This window comes from Lutjanus erythropterus, chromosome 2, assembly GCF_056507025.1.
Source record: "Lutjanus erythropterus isolate fLutEry1 chromosome 2, fLutEry1.hap2, whole genome shotgun sequence".
Classification (NCBI taxonomy): domain Eukaryota; kingdom Metazoa; phylum Chordata; class Actinopteri; order Lutjaniformes; family Lutjanidae; genus Lutjanus; species Lutjanus erythropterus.
The window spans coordinates 27698864-27714615 of NC_139318.1; positions in this window are offsets into that span (position 1 = coordinate 27698864).

The following is a 15752-nucleotide window of genomic DNA, read 5'->3' on the forward strand; positions in this document are numbered from 1 at the left end:
TGCCTCCCAGTGCCAGGTCTCCAACCAACAGTGGCTAAAACAGAAAACAAGGTGAAGAATATATTTATTTTTTTTTGAGAGTAACTGACAGTACATGGAGTCTCTCAGTCTGAGGATACAGAACAACATGGCAAAGTTTCACAATTTGGTGTAAACCTTGTTTTGTGGCTTGGCAACAAAACAGAGGAAAGCACAATAAACAAAACCACAGTCATTATCTCAGGTTCAGATGTTTTTGCAGTGAAACACGAATACCGACTATAGTGTTTGCTTCTCAGTTGTAAAATCGATTCTTAAAACCCTCATTTGTGTGAAAGCAATAGTTTAGATTTTTGGAGGTGGGTTTGTATGAGATACTTATCAATAGTGAGTGTATTTTAGATGGTTGTCGGCATGGCCCCAGTTTGGAGAAACACTGGAGCACAGAGAGTGAAACTAAGCAATGTACTGCAGTGGACAATATGTTTTGATGTCAGACAGCCTTTTCTTACTGCCGTTCTATAAACCGAATGTGTACCAGAGCCCATCATCAAAACACAGAAGTAGCGGATCTATCATCTGTTTTTGCGGGTGTTATTGTGTGACTTCTGTGATTTAAAGGGTTTGTTCGGATTCAGCAAAGTCACACAATAACACAAACTAATGGCTCAAGGTGGCGGTATACCAGCATCTCCTGTGTTCTGTGAGGTAAAATTGCTGCTTTTGTCAAGGGAGTTTGGTGGCTTTGGAGAGACAGACATATCGTCAGTTTCTTGTTGAAAAATGCTGTCTGATGGCAAGATATTCTAAATATATTGTACACTTACTTTGGGTTTTTGTTGTTTGTTTTTTTTAGGTAGCTAAAATGTGTTTTGCTGCTGACCCTGTCCACAGCATCCTGCTGATTTTCCAAACTGGGGCCGTGCCAACTGCTGACAATCCCTAACTATACAGCCCCACTTCAAAAGAATCTGAACTATCCCTTAATCTCAGTTCTGTTTAGCAGGGACCAGAAGTAACAACTCAACACCATTTTTGTTTAAATAGAAAGCCATTTTTTGGCAGAACTGGATAAAGGATTGAGAGTGAAACCTCCATCCTGCTGTTGTCAAGGTGGCCAAGATTCAAACAAACCAACCCCCTTTTTATTTGAACTTAATCACATTCTCTTAGTTTGCCAGCACGCTTTCAAACTCTGCATTACACCCTTCCCTCGGGAGGGAAAAACATTATCTTGTTGTATTAAGTTACAACTTGTTCTGTTGATCATAAGTTTACATGTTTCTGCTCCTTGCAGATACATTTAATTAATTATATGTTGTATCTCCATTCTCATTCAGTCTAAAGATAGTCATCAAGAATTCCCACAACCTTTTTCACATATTAACTTTATAATGTTTTGGAAAATCTTTTGTAAATATCGTGTCTTTCCTCAGTTACAATCAGACCACACAGGTTAGATCAGATGAGCCAAGTTTTTACTGCAAAACCTTTCATGTTAAAATATGCCTTTTCAGTAATCTGAGCAGGTTTTGTAATCATATAATGAAAATAAGGACTACAATTGCTGCCATAAAAGGGAAAACCCTTTTACTTATTTGTCTTTAAAGCATTTTGGTGGTAATTGTATTTCCATGTGTCCTTGAAATAATGGATTGCTTGCACGTCTACTGAAACCCAAGGTTTGCTCACATCTTTAGATGTTGTAAGATCTTTTAAATTACTTCCATATTTGCTACATTTTTTTTCTCAGTCTGCCCTGGTGGTAGGTTGAAACGATCACATATTTTAATTTCATGTAGGTCAGTATATCCTATGACGTCTATCAAATGAATACATTTCCAGGGAAACAGATTTAGGCACACTGTCTGTGTATTTGCATATAAATAGAGTATTTATTACCAAGATTCACGTGGACTTTCATGTTTTTTTATTGACATTGCTTTTCATGACCAAGTAGACTATAAATTGAATAAACTGTTTGATCATACAGAGGAACAAAATACCAATTTCAGATTTTCAGAGCACTAACTGCCATTAGATAATGATAAGGTTACTGTACCATCCCTAAATCCTAAGAATTATATAGATATCTCAAATAAAGTCATCCTGTGAGGCATTAGCTGGAATTTCCTTTTTTTTTAAAATGGCATTATAATGCCTTCCTTCTGCAAATATATTTGCTGGAGGAATCTGCCCATTTTCTGTTATATTACGTGAACTAATTTCCATTCCCCTTTTCTCCATTCTGTCACAAGACCCCAAAGACACCCCCGGCTCCCAGTGACAGATGTCATCATTACCCAGTCCTAACAGTCTATGGAATGAAAATTAATGTGCTGTTAGTCCAAGAGGATGAGAGGCCAAACAGAGAGGTAGGGCACAGAGAGCTGCCATGTTAGTGTCCCCTGTGAAGGAGAGCTTTCAGGCAGCTGAATGGCAGGAAAAGGTGGACAGGGGGGCCAATTATCCCAGCTGGACGGCTCTTAGCGGCAGTCTGGGGACGAGACAGAGGAAGAACACAGTCAGCAGGACTGTCAGATGTTGAGATGTGCTGTCAGTCCACAGAGGCGAGAGGAGGAGGGAAGAAGCATCATTTGAGTGCTTTTAATGGAGGTCTACACCATGCAGATGCAGATGGGCACAGATGCTCTACGACTGCACTGCAAAAACAAAGATAAATATAATTAATATGGTTTAAGATCAGTTCTGAGCAGAATTTAGTAAAAGTATGTTAAAAATGAGAAAAGCAAGATTTAACTGTTGGACAATTCAAAACTAATCTTATTTAGCAAATCCAAGTTTATTGTTGTAAACTGAAATTAAATATTTTAATCAATATGGATATGCTCGCATACCCAAATTAAAATAAATTAATGATAAATATAAATTTGAGTGCTGTCACTGTTCACTTTTAGCTGCTCTGTATTCCTTAAACAAATTGTTTCCCTTGTTTGCTAGCCAGCTAAAAAGTAAAAAATAAAACAACCAAAAAAATTGTTCACTAGCTATATACTAGCCATAAATTGGTTAGTTGGAGTTTTGATGAAACAGAAGTAAACCTAAATCTAGGTTTAGAATGAAAACTTAACTGAGGTTTGGAAGGGTTTAATTATAAGTTAGTTTAAAAAATTTGGTGCAACATTAGTTAAAGTTAAACCATGATTTATTTTAAAAGTTAATTGAAAGGTTCAACCCAGCCTTAATTTGAAAAAAAAAAAAAAAAAAAAGATTAAAAATCGTATTACACTTCTATATATTTAGATATTTTTGGATTTTTTTTTACATCCATCCATAGCAACACCAACAGACAGGCAGTTCACTAAACACCATCTCATTTTTCCAGTGTATTTTTCCCCTGAAAGAGCTGATTTCTGCATGAAATCAAATCCATGTAGTATTAAAGATGAAATGGATTATTTTGCAATATGCGTACATGTAGGACGACTATGTGGTTATTTCAAATCTCCTCTTTGTCTGTTATGACAAATGATCAAAAACACATCCTATGTAGACAGACTCCTTTAAGGAGGAGCATGTGTTTGTGGTCACCCCATGCAAACAGAGGACACTATACCATCACAGGCTCGTATAGGAAAAACCACGCTTGTCTGAACAATTTCGCCATATGGCTTATCCTTTCAAGTGTAAGTTGAAAAATGATGTCTGTTATTGATTGCTAATCTATAACATCATCTTGAAAACGTCCTCATGATTGTCAGGCGTGGGACGAACTTCAGAGCACAGCTTATGTTGAGAACATTTGGACCGTTGCATGTAGCAGAACCAATTCCGCTGGCAGTCCTGTCATTGAGAACATTATGGACATTCAAAACATTTGGAAATGATGTCATGGTTCTGCACTCCAGCACTGATGGAGAAATGACAGCAGTGATAGTGCGATGTTAATACAGAAAACAGACAGCTGGAACCCTCTGTTCTCTGTCTTTTCTGATGCTGAAAAAATACCTAATAGCTACTTTTGTATAATTTACAGTTGTCTCATTTAATTATCACTCAGATGGCTGATTATGACTCAAGCAGTTCTCATGTAGGCTAAATTGCTACATCTATGCATTGCCTTTGCAAACACACTGAAAAAACACTCCCTATGAGAGCTGTCAAAGATTTGTGAAGCATATCTGAACTATTCAGACTTCTGTGACTTAAAAAAGATGAATCTTATTGTAGTGCAACCCTGCTGCCATTAGGATGAGCATTCGGCTCTGCATTATTTTTATATCAGCCATCATGAAGCTTGGCAGTTGGTTTGAATGCTCCGTGAATTATTATTATCCTCTGACAAATGTCACTTCTCATTGCCAGAGTAGACGCATTTCACAACGTTTAGATCCAGAAACAAAGAGCCTTTATGTAGCACTCTCGTGTCACTTTATGTAGTTGTTTTTTTCACATGGTTTTAGATTGACAGCTAAAACTCCAACCTGTTTTTATCCCAGCTCGTCACATACCAACAATTTGTTACTGCTCCTTGGTATTTAATACTGAAGCACAGGGAACATTTTAGTGCCCGTATCAGATGTGGGCCGAAAGCATCTTTTAACACATGATTAACATCATGAAACGCTCACAGTTTGGGTACATTTAGACACAAAAATTACTTGGGTAGGATTATGGTAAGACCGTGTTACATACATCACGTGACAGCACTGAAGCAACTTGCAAGAGGGAAGTCACATCACGAAAGTCAAGTGACCCACGTAACATTATGTACCTTACAACTTTTAATGATGTTTTCATTTCACATGGGACAATCCTAGACTCCTGGGTGAATGTCCTGAGTTTGTTTGACCCATCCATCAAGCCCACCTCCTCCAGATGCAGACCATCTCCACTTTTATACTACGCCAAAAGCCCTGAGCATCTCATTCAGCTGCGGATGGGTTTACATTGAGGTCACTTGAAAAGCCCGATGCATCGCTTTCAGCTAATGGACACTGTGTGTGCCTGTGTGAGCTGCTGAGTGGTGATGAGAAATCATTGTATGTGATGACCTGCGAATGAGACCGGGCTGAAAGTTCTTAATTAACTCATAATATTAATACTCTTTTACCTAAAAATGTCCTTATAATAGAAAATATAAACTTAAAAGGAAGTTTTAAATGCTAATTTTGTTTTGTTCAGCTAGCCAAATGCTAAGCTAACCTGTGTATTCAGTAAAGTATAGGGTTGCATTCCTGCACCCTCCCACCCTACACCTTCATTTTCTTCCACATGTTATGCTAGTTAATTTGGACATAAAAAACATACACTTGAATCTCGCTATAATACAATATTAGATTGAAAAGATAATAAGAACCTCCTTTTAAAGAACCAGTGCACAGGATTTACTGGCATCAAGCAGTGAGGTTGTAGATTGCAACCAGCTGAATACCGTTCACCTCACCCTCCCCTTCCAAGCGTGTAGGAAGAACTATGGTGGCTATGAATCTTGTGAAAATTGTCAGAGACCCCATAGAACCAGTGTTTGGTTTGTCCGCTCTGGGCTACTGTAGAAACAGTGGTTCAACATGCTGGTCTCTGTGGAAGAAGACCTACTCCCTCTGTAGATTTATCATTCTGGGGTAACAAAAACACAACCCTTATTTTCAGGTTATTCACTAATTAAATGATTATAAATATATACCATTTCTGTCATATCCTGCCAGTGAATTCCTGTAAATCTCACACACTGCACCTTTAAGACAAAATAGTGATGATTTTGAATGTATACTGGTTACTGCAATCAATATCTTCGTGAGACTGGGTGCCACTGCACGCAGATGGCCAGATGGTAGTGTTTGTATTTACCCTTCCACCAGACGCAAACATATTTTAGATACGTGAGGTATTATAAATGCATTGTGGGATTCAAATCAGGAGGATTATCACCAAAGCCAAATGTGTATAATAAGGAAGCATTGTGTTTGCCTGAAGGCAGCGGCGTAATCCCTTTCCACAAAAGTAATAAAAAATATTATCTAAGTAAGTTATTCTCTAGTCAGTCTTTGTTCACAAGATAAGATTTACATGCCAGGATGATGAAGACCATTTTTTCTGGATTCTAAATATCCACCAGGTTTATGTTTACAGGAACTTAACTTGCCAAAATAATTGATTTATCAGAGTGTGCAGCTTTTCCCAGAATCAGGTTCTGTCCGGCTAATTTAATTTCTCATGGTCATGGAACTCAAGCACTGATGTTTAGATTTTCATCCTTGTGTATTATTAATGGCCTGTTTAATTTTTAATGCAATATAAAATTGAGTGAGCAAAGGGTAGAGGGACCATAAGGTTGAGGGGAGAAACAGTAATATACTGAGTCAATATTAGCAGGAGAGAATGTAGGACATACAATCTGTAATAACATGTTCAGGTAGCATGTCTGTGCCTTCGGGGGGGGGAAGCAGTATAACTATTCTGGCTTTTTATTTTTTTGATTTTTATTTTCATTTGGTGTGGAAATACCTGGCAGTAATGTTGTTAACATTTTGCAGTAATAATGATAACCGGTGGGAATATGTTTGATGAATTTAACATGGTGGCCATATGGATGAAACATCATCTCAGGTCAATTCCCTGCCTCAGTTTATTATTGCAAGTGACATGAGGTGGAAATAACCAGCCTTGCAATCAGCCATTACTGTTATATTGTGCATTACAATGTTACCTTTAATAGTCCATTTTAATACCATATTAGCAGCTTTTTTCTATCATCTCCTCACACATTTATTGTTTTCTCTCTTTATCTAGTTTAATCCTGGACAGTTGCATCAATGCACATCACTTCAACCTGCAGTCTGATTATTCCTGTAGTGAAGTTGTGATTGTTGCTGTAGGAAGATTATCCATCCATGCCCATCTTGTTTGACATGTAAAGGCAGGGCTGAACAGTAGGGATTGCCCAGGGTCCATCAGGCTAGTAAATCTAGAAACTCACTCACACCATTGGGCTTAAAAAACAACACAATACATACAATACATTGTTTTTTCCAGAGCTGATGATGGAGAGACACTTCCTTATCATCTCTGTTGAGAGCTGCACACAGAGTGAAAAACGGTATAGTAAGGTATGTTCAGATTTTACCAGCCAGTCAATAGATTACCATTGGCTGGTAAGTAAAGCAAATCAATCAGCTACATGGATGCATATTTTGCCAGCATGTGGCTGTTCACAGTCTGAGCCATGTACATGCCCTGGTTGGGCACTTATGAGAAAATGGCATGGTGGTAAAGACAACATTTATGAGCTGAAGAGCAAGCGATCATTTCAGTTATCCTGGAAACAGGAGTTTAGTTGAGTGGTGATGGAGGATGTGGGTGAAAGTCAAACTCAGTCAGTGTTCCACAAATTTCAGAGTAAGACGGATAAAGGCACGTCAGGTTTCTGAAAAATGTCACTGGAGTGCCATAACAAGAGCCAACTTACTTGCATGGTGGCTAAGTGGGCTGTTGCCAGTGCTCGTATGAAACATGAAAGCCACAGCAAAGTAATCACAAAACTGTCCAAATGATTTGTGCTGCCCCAAAATTCTCAACATTCCTCATATTATAATAATAAAAAAAAACACATAAAATATGATAAACATTTATTAATAAATAACTCTAATTTGCAAATAAATTCATAAGTTAATTATTCATTAATACTTTATTAATGTATAATGCTTCTTAACTGTTTGCACCTAAGATGTTACACAACCACCTGCCACTGGCCAGGGCTGAAGCCCCTGAAGCAAGAGAAGGTTGTCAACATCCAGGTGGCCTGGATGTTTTAATCAGCAGTTGACCAGATGGGACACATGACATCTCATAAAAATAGTGTGGTTTGGCAGTATCTCGATCTAGAAAATGTGCACAGGCTGTGTTAGAATAAACTGACATATAACCACTAGTCTAGAGCAATGTGTGACCTCATTCAGCACCGCCATGTGGACGTTTGCCATATGTGACGCCTTTTCTTGCTGCCAATTGTTTCAGCTTTATTTTTTTAAATTGGAATTTGTGTAAACTTCTCTTATTTGTGGTTGAGAGTGGCATATTTATTGAGTATACCTATGATATAAATCCTGTGTTTTTCAAATACAGGTGAATTTATGTCCTTGTAATGTGAATCCTGTTGAGCTGCAGGTGAAAGTATGCCTTGTAACTTCTCGCTCCCTTCATGCTGTTTGCTTGTTTCATTGGCTGGACTGGAGTTAATGTCTTTTTTTTGTTTCTAAGCAAGAACTGTCGTAGGTAACTTTTGCTGCACTATAGGAAAGAGCACAGTAAGTAGTCCCCAAACATGTAACTGTCCACTGCGTACTCAAGTGTGACTGCTCTACAACAGAAGAATGGAATTGACTTGGCTGCACAGTACCACACTCACATGGCTTGTCAGAGGCATTATTGATAACTGCTACTCAATAAAACAATGTAGGAGCAAGTAATAATTGGCTTTGGGCAAGTACATATCTGACCAGGCAAGTGAAAAAAAAAACGTCGAACCTGTTGAAAGGCCATTTTTCATTTTATTTTATTGCTTGAGGTATCTCCCTATAAGGGGTAACTATTCATCTTATTGCACAGGGTTGCCAGACAGGTGAAATTCTCTAACATTAAAACTGAACTGACTTTTTTCTGATATATTTGAATGTCTTGCCGATGGAAAGTAAAGACAGAGGAGTCTGTGTTCAAGGCAGGTGGGATGATTTTCATCTGGTAGGTAAGGAGTGTAAAATATATACCTCTCCATCCTGTACATCCTCCACCTCTTGCTTGCTGCCAAATATTAGGGTGGGAACTCATAGGGAGTAGAAGGTACACTAATACAGCAGAACAGCCTCACTCCTCTTTTGGTGCCTTGTCTATGTACTATTTTCTTTCCCTGCCATGAAATTCACAAACACAGCCTTCCTAAAATACTTCTGAAAACTTTCCATGTGAGAACGATCATCTGCTGATACTGCAGTACCTGTATTTCTCAGGATATCACAAACGTTTTGTATGGCAAGTATGTATAACACCTGCATCCCAGTTACAGACCCCTGATGACAGAATCATGGCATTGCTTTTCAGCCTTCTTGCAGGGCAGTACCTGTGTAGTGGGGCCCAGTAAATGTGCACTGAATCAGAGGGTGCTGAAAGGTGCTTGCAACACCAGCTTTTTACCCCAGAACAAAAGCTCTCCTCGACTCGGTCTTCCCTCTGTGGAAGGAACCGAAGAACACATGGCCAGTTTCATCAGCAGTAGGTTTACATTAGTTTTCTTCAGCTGATAAAGCTATCAGCAGAGTGTAGGGAAACAGATGAAGACGTAGTGTTGCTGCCTTTTCTCATTCACCCGACATTACAACTCGATCTACCCTAAGCTGGCTTCGGGATATTTTCATTCCCGTTCTTGGCTTTACAACATTCAGTGCATGTTTTTATACGACAGCATTGTTGTAACACAATCACCTGCACTGAAGCCAATTCCTGCAGTGAAAAAGACTGTACAAATTATTCATTGTCCCGGGGGCACAAACCAGTACAGTGACAACATTAACAGCCATATCACGATTGTCAGCTTTGAGGGATTATAGCAATCTGTAATGTTGCCTGCACTCTTACACAAATGAGAATGGATGGGGCTGGTGGGAAATGCAAAATGTTGTTGTGTGCAATCGGAGCTCAGACATTCTCATTGACTTAAACTATGATAGGAAAGACCCCATTTGTGATTATCTACTGTATATAATGGGGTTTGCAAACCAAATCAGTTTAAATGTCTGTGTCTATGCATAAAGAAATAAGATCAGGACTACCATTTGCTGCCTGTGACTGCTCATAATTCTAACTTGGTGTCAGTGAAATATACACCATAAATGTTTTTTTTTCTTTTCAGTATTATTACTGTATTCTCAACAGTTCCTTACTGTACACAGTAATTTGTATACAGTATGTTAATGTAGATTTTTTTCATTTCACAGTATTGTAGGTTAATGTATTCCCAAAAGCTTCTTACTGTATGTGCAGTGTGCAGTATGTGACTGTAAATTATCAGTGCATTCTAGGAAAATATTTCTCTAAATCTAAATAGAGTAATACCAACTGACTGCAAATACAACTACAGACCACCATATGTGCAATGTTTTCAGACTCAAGTAGGTTTAGAAGATATCTTGTCCTGTCTGTCTGCTGACCTGCAGCTGCTTCAACATCTGGTGAATGGTGAATCGTAATATTTTTATGCAAACAAAAATCTCACTAATATAACATTAACGTTCGTCATGAAGAACTTCACATGACTTTGATGTTCTGTTATGCTGAAGTAACGTTAGTAGCTTAAAGAAAAGTCCTTGTTGTATAGTTTTGATTTTATTATGATAGCTAGTCTGTATTTTCTTGTATTTCTTTGTATTTAGGCTGATGGTCGAAGCTTTGAGTTTGGCTTTGGATATTTGCATGTATGTGTTTTTGTTTTGTCTTCAAGGCAGCAGCTGGACTGTTTTGCAAGACTAAGACCATCATCAGGATTCAAACTCATGACACTGCATTTCCATTATTGCTAACTACTGTACTGATATTACTGTAGTGTGCTCTGCTTAAATGACTGGCTTTATTTGCATTTCGTTTGATTTTTTGGATTTAAGATGCAGTTTATAGGTCTTGTGTTAAAACATATCTGTTTATATTGTTGTATTGCTGCATTTTTGTTCTAAATTATTATTCTGTTGTTTAAATAACACAATACATCTTGTTTTTTATACTATATAGTAGCCTGTAAAATCAATCACAGTAATATTTTCATAAAGATATAATAGCATACTCCTTTTTTCAGTTTGCTAAAAAACTACCAGTTTGTTTTATGGTAATTTTACTGCGGTATGAAGTGTAGCCACCACTGGATAAATGTTGTACGTTAGTGTTAATGTGAGACTAAATGTTTTACTGTGTAAGAGAAAGTCAACTGAAAGAAACACCGTTTCTGTAACAGTCAGCCTGTATACTGGATAGAAACAGAAGTCTCTGTGTCTTGTTAATGTCATTTGTCTGCAGATGAAGTGCTTGAGGCCCTGTGGGTGACAAACGGAGGCAATAAATCATTTTGTCTCTTTCAGAAACACAGACCTCAAACTGCACATTATACTGAGGATCTAAATTGCCAAATCATGTCGGGCAAAATGCCTTCATACAGTATGTAAGACTTCTTAACTACATCTAAATGGCTTTGGCTTTATGCTTAAAATGATTGCATCTACTTATACCTACCAGCCTTTAATTTCCTCTCTTTCTGTGTTATGCATCTAAGTGCCTCACACATTCAGTGATAGCTGAGAAAGCCGGTCTCAGCTCGAGACACTTTCACCCCCCAGGAGAGAGAACTGACGGCAACACAGCCATTTGGGGCAGCCGGTCCCTGAATGCTGCGTAGGTGTGAGAGCAAAGAGAGAAGTGCTGTAATGTGTGTGTCTTAATGGGAGCCTGTTAAACCTCAAGTGTGGCGGCGCATCTGCATGTAAGCAGAGGTCTAGTTTTTTGAGAATTTCTTCGGTTCTAGCAATTGGGCTTTCAAGAAAAAATGTTTTTCCCACTGTAATGCATCTATCTTGGGATTGTAATGAACCAGCAATTTCCTGTAGGTTAAAATAGACTTGCTTAAATGATGCTTTTACTGAAAACTATGTATTTACCCAGTCATTTAAAATTGTATCACAGTCAAAATCCTTTAATTTTCTGAGATCATCAGACAGAGTAGAACTGATGTAATTCTGGGTTGCATTATGGATTCACATTAAGATGAGAGATGTATGTCTGTCTGACTAGAACATCTCCTAAACTTTCCCACAATTTCTAGTAATTAATAATCTTAAGATTTCAATCTTTATCAAATTTGGTTGACTTGCCAAAATCAAACTACCATCTAACCTTATAGAAAGAATAACAGAAAACAGAGTGACAAGTCTGTGACATTTGTTGTGTTTTCTCAGAATTTGATGCCCACGTTGCCATGTTACACCACCCTAGCCTATAGATGTTATTTTGTTTGCCAAAACATAGCATTAGGCAACAAAAATACTACCCATTGTACCCCCTGGCTACCCAGAGGCCATCCGAGCTGAAAGAGTTTGTAGTTTTTCTGTATATCCAGTGACACTTATGTGACATCACTGGATACAGGAAGAACAGCCGATTTTGCAGCAGAGTAATTTATTGCTTCAGTTGACTACATTTATCAGCACCGACTTCTCCCCTTTCCACAGTTATAATTGTCCCAGTTTTGGGGCATGTAAGTGTACTTTACTCAAGCACCTTCTCTGGGCTGTGTACCAGAATGCTTCCCATGGATGACATTTAATTCAGATTGACTGTGTTTTGTCCCGATGAAAACCTAGAGTTAATACATGCAGGTGTGTTTGTTTGCCTGTCCTTTTTTTCCACGGTTGTCTGCACAACTTAATATTAAGCAAGTTGTCTTTAATGGGGCTTTTCCATTGGCACTTTTAGCTGTGCTGAGTGGACCCATGCCACGCACCAAGCTGTGACAAGTCAGGTGATGGACCATCTCTGGAGCAGAGCAAACCTGACTTTCTCCCCCTAACAAATGTGTGTTGCAAGAAAAGCATTTGTAAAAGTCTCTGTGTGTTCAGTCCTTTTTTGTAGCCTCTGACTAAATTTCTGTGATTTGAAATTGAAGTTTGCTGTTTGTACTTCTAGGTATTTTACTGTTTTATGTTCACTGGCTGCTGTAGGCCTGGAAGGAGTTGTGTTAAGTTGCTGCTGATGTTGCTGATGATTTTCTGATTTTGCTGTTTCATAATAAAAGTATGAGAGTTTTTTGTGAAGAATAAATAGGAAATAAAATGTTTTTATTCAGTGTTTTAGAGCTGCTTGACTCAAGATGAGAGCATATCAGGTAAAAGACATACCTTAAAGCATGTAGCCCTGTTATAATGGAGATGCAAATCCCTGCTGTGCTGGAGTGACATGCCAAGTCAAACAAAGTCAAGCTCAGCCAGCACATTTGTATGGAAAAAAGATGTTAGTCAGTTACATAATCTGAGAGGAACAAACTAGCATATTTTCATACTGTCTGACTGCTTTCTCTGAAACTATTTTCCTAGTTTATGTTTCTACTGGTCTGTTCAAATAGCAAATACCCAGTTCAAGCTGTTTATTGGGATGAGTAGTGAATATATTGATGCTCTCTTCAGGCACTGCTGTCACTTTTGTTTAGCCCTCCTCTCAGTTTTTGAATATCTTTGCTCAGGACGTCTGCATGCAAATCTTTAAGTGTGCTGAAAGCATCTCTCAAGCTGTTTCTGTCCCGTTGCATCTGATCTGAGATCCCTACCTTTGAAATCCCAGACGTTTTGCAGTTCTAAGTTCTTTCACTCCCTAATTAGTGTCAACACGGTGACTCTTGCCTCTTATCCTTCCACATGTTCTTTTAAGCCCTCGTCTGCTTGTCACATTGGTGAATCTTTTTATTTTGAAATTTCACAAAGCAGAAATGAAAGAGTGTCTGAAGAGCTTCTCTGCTGAAGATCAAGTCTACCACCGACTTCAATCCGAACAGGAGGAGCCACATGTCTCCATGATAGAACCCACCTTCAATCGCAGATCAGACTGGGTGGTCCTATCAGGTCCTACACTCTCCCTACCTGTCCAAAGAGCCTCAACAGCCCTGAGCAGTGACTGATTACAGTTAGCAGGGCCTAATTTTTGGCTTCACAATGCAAACAGGTCTGGAGGGGTAATGAGGACAGTCAGTCCGCCTTGTCTCCTGCTCTGGCCTCTGTAAAGACACAGATGGTGCAGTAATCATTGATGCGAATAAGTCGTTAGGGTTATTTTCACGTAGAATCTGTATGGGGAGTATAGATCTGACGACCAAGCAAGCTTTTCAGTCAAAGTTGACAGGATTCCCAAAGGCCTTTTGTGTGAAGCGTTCTTGATGATTTTCAAGTGTGATGCCTTATATACAAAGCACTACAGTACACCTTGTTCTGATCTCAAACAGCCATCTTCATGTCAATTTCATGCACACAGAGCATACAAATCCCAGTAATGGTAAAAAACGAAACTGAATCCATTATCACGCATGAGAGTCTGATATGAAACTTCAAATCTGAATGATTGCAGTATGATTAGATTTAGATGCGGGATTATCTTCATCCGTACGCATGCTGGGACACTGAAAGATTTATAGGATGGAATTTATTTAACAGAATGTCTGTATCACATTGAAGCCTTAAAATGCCACATCTGGTCTGACGTTGTGTTGGAAATGCAGTGTTGGTCTTTTCTGCCACTTTGGTTCAGACTGAAGTAACTCAACAGTTATTTGATGGATTGCATTGAATTTTTGTCCATGGTGATCCTTGGATGTCTCCTTTATAACGTGAGGCTCACATTTATGGTTTTGAATGTAATATATGTCAACATCTATTGCCATAAAATGTTGGACAGACATTTGTGTCTCCTTCATGATTTTTAAAATAGAGACAGACAGCTTTTTGCTATAACTTAACTTTATGAAGTAAATGTTGTTTGGACAGTACATCCATCCATCCATCCATTTTCTGTAACCACTTATTCCTGAAGGGTTGCAGGGGGCTGGAGCCTATCCCAGCGGACATTGGGCGAGAGGCGGGGTTCACCCTGGACAAGTCGCCAGTTCATCGCAGGGCTGACACATAGAGACAGACAACCACTCACACTCACATTCACACTTACGGGCAATTTAACCTAGCATGCATGTCTTTGGACTGTGGGAGGAAGCCAGAGAACCCGGAGAGAACATGCAAACTCCAGAAAGGCCCTGACCCAGGATTCGAACTCAGGACCTTCTTGCTGTGAGGCAGCAGTGCTAACCACCACCACTGTGCCACCTTTGGTACATCACAATGGCTATAAAATACTGACACCATGTTTAGATTGGTTCCTTATAAGCCTGGCTTTCACTATGCAAATCTGTCTGCCAGAGGGCAGGATTCCTGGAAAAATGATGCCTCCATTACAGATTGAATTAATGAACAAACATTCACTTTGTTCACTTTGGATACACCAAGAAAGTTGAAAATTTGTCTGTTTCTTCTTCAATAACTTTGGTGATTCAATGAATTTTCAGCAGCTGTTGCCACTGTTCAAGCAACTATTTTGCACTTAAAAATCCCCAAATAATTGGGAGGCATCAAAATGTCCCATTCTCTGGTATTGTGAGACCAATACAATGCTAATTATTGCTAGATTGTGGTGCTCAAATGAACTGTTACATGCAGTATGTAGATATATCTGTACATATGTGCATGTTCTATGACTTTCTCTTTCAGACCATTTTTCCCACATGGCTTGTATAAACGCATAAACTTGTCTTTGGATTTACATTAGGGTTACATCACATGTGAGTTTTCTCATAGCCATCACTTTCATGGATTTGTGCGATTCTGTTCAGCTATGCCATCAGACTCTTCTGACCATTGATCAAAGTGTTATGATAGTCATGGTGTGCTGTTAGCCAGGCAGCTAATGGGGCTCATGATCCATGAACACACAGATCATCAGTTTATCATTCTGTACTGTGCTTGGATCAAATCCAGCAGGCTAATACTCCCAGTGCCTTGCATGTCTTCCCTTAGACATGATCCTAACCACCTTCATAGATCATCAAACTGTATCTGGAGAGGCTGAGGAGAGAGGAGATTGTGTTACAGAGCCAGAAAACACACTCATCTTTATGTTTCATTTGTGTCAGGCCTGGCTGGTGTGCATGCCACCTCTGCAGCTGTTTTAGGCATAAATCAAACAAG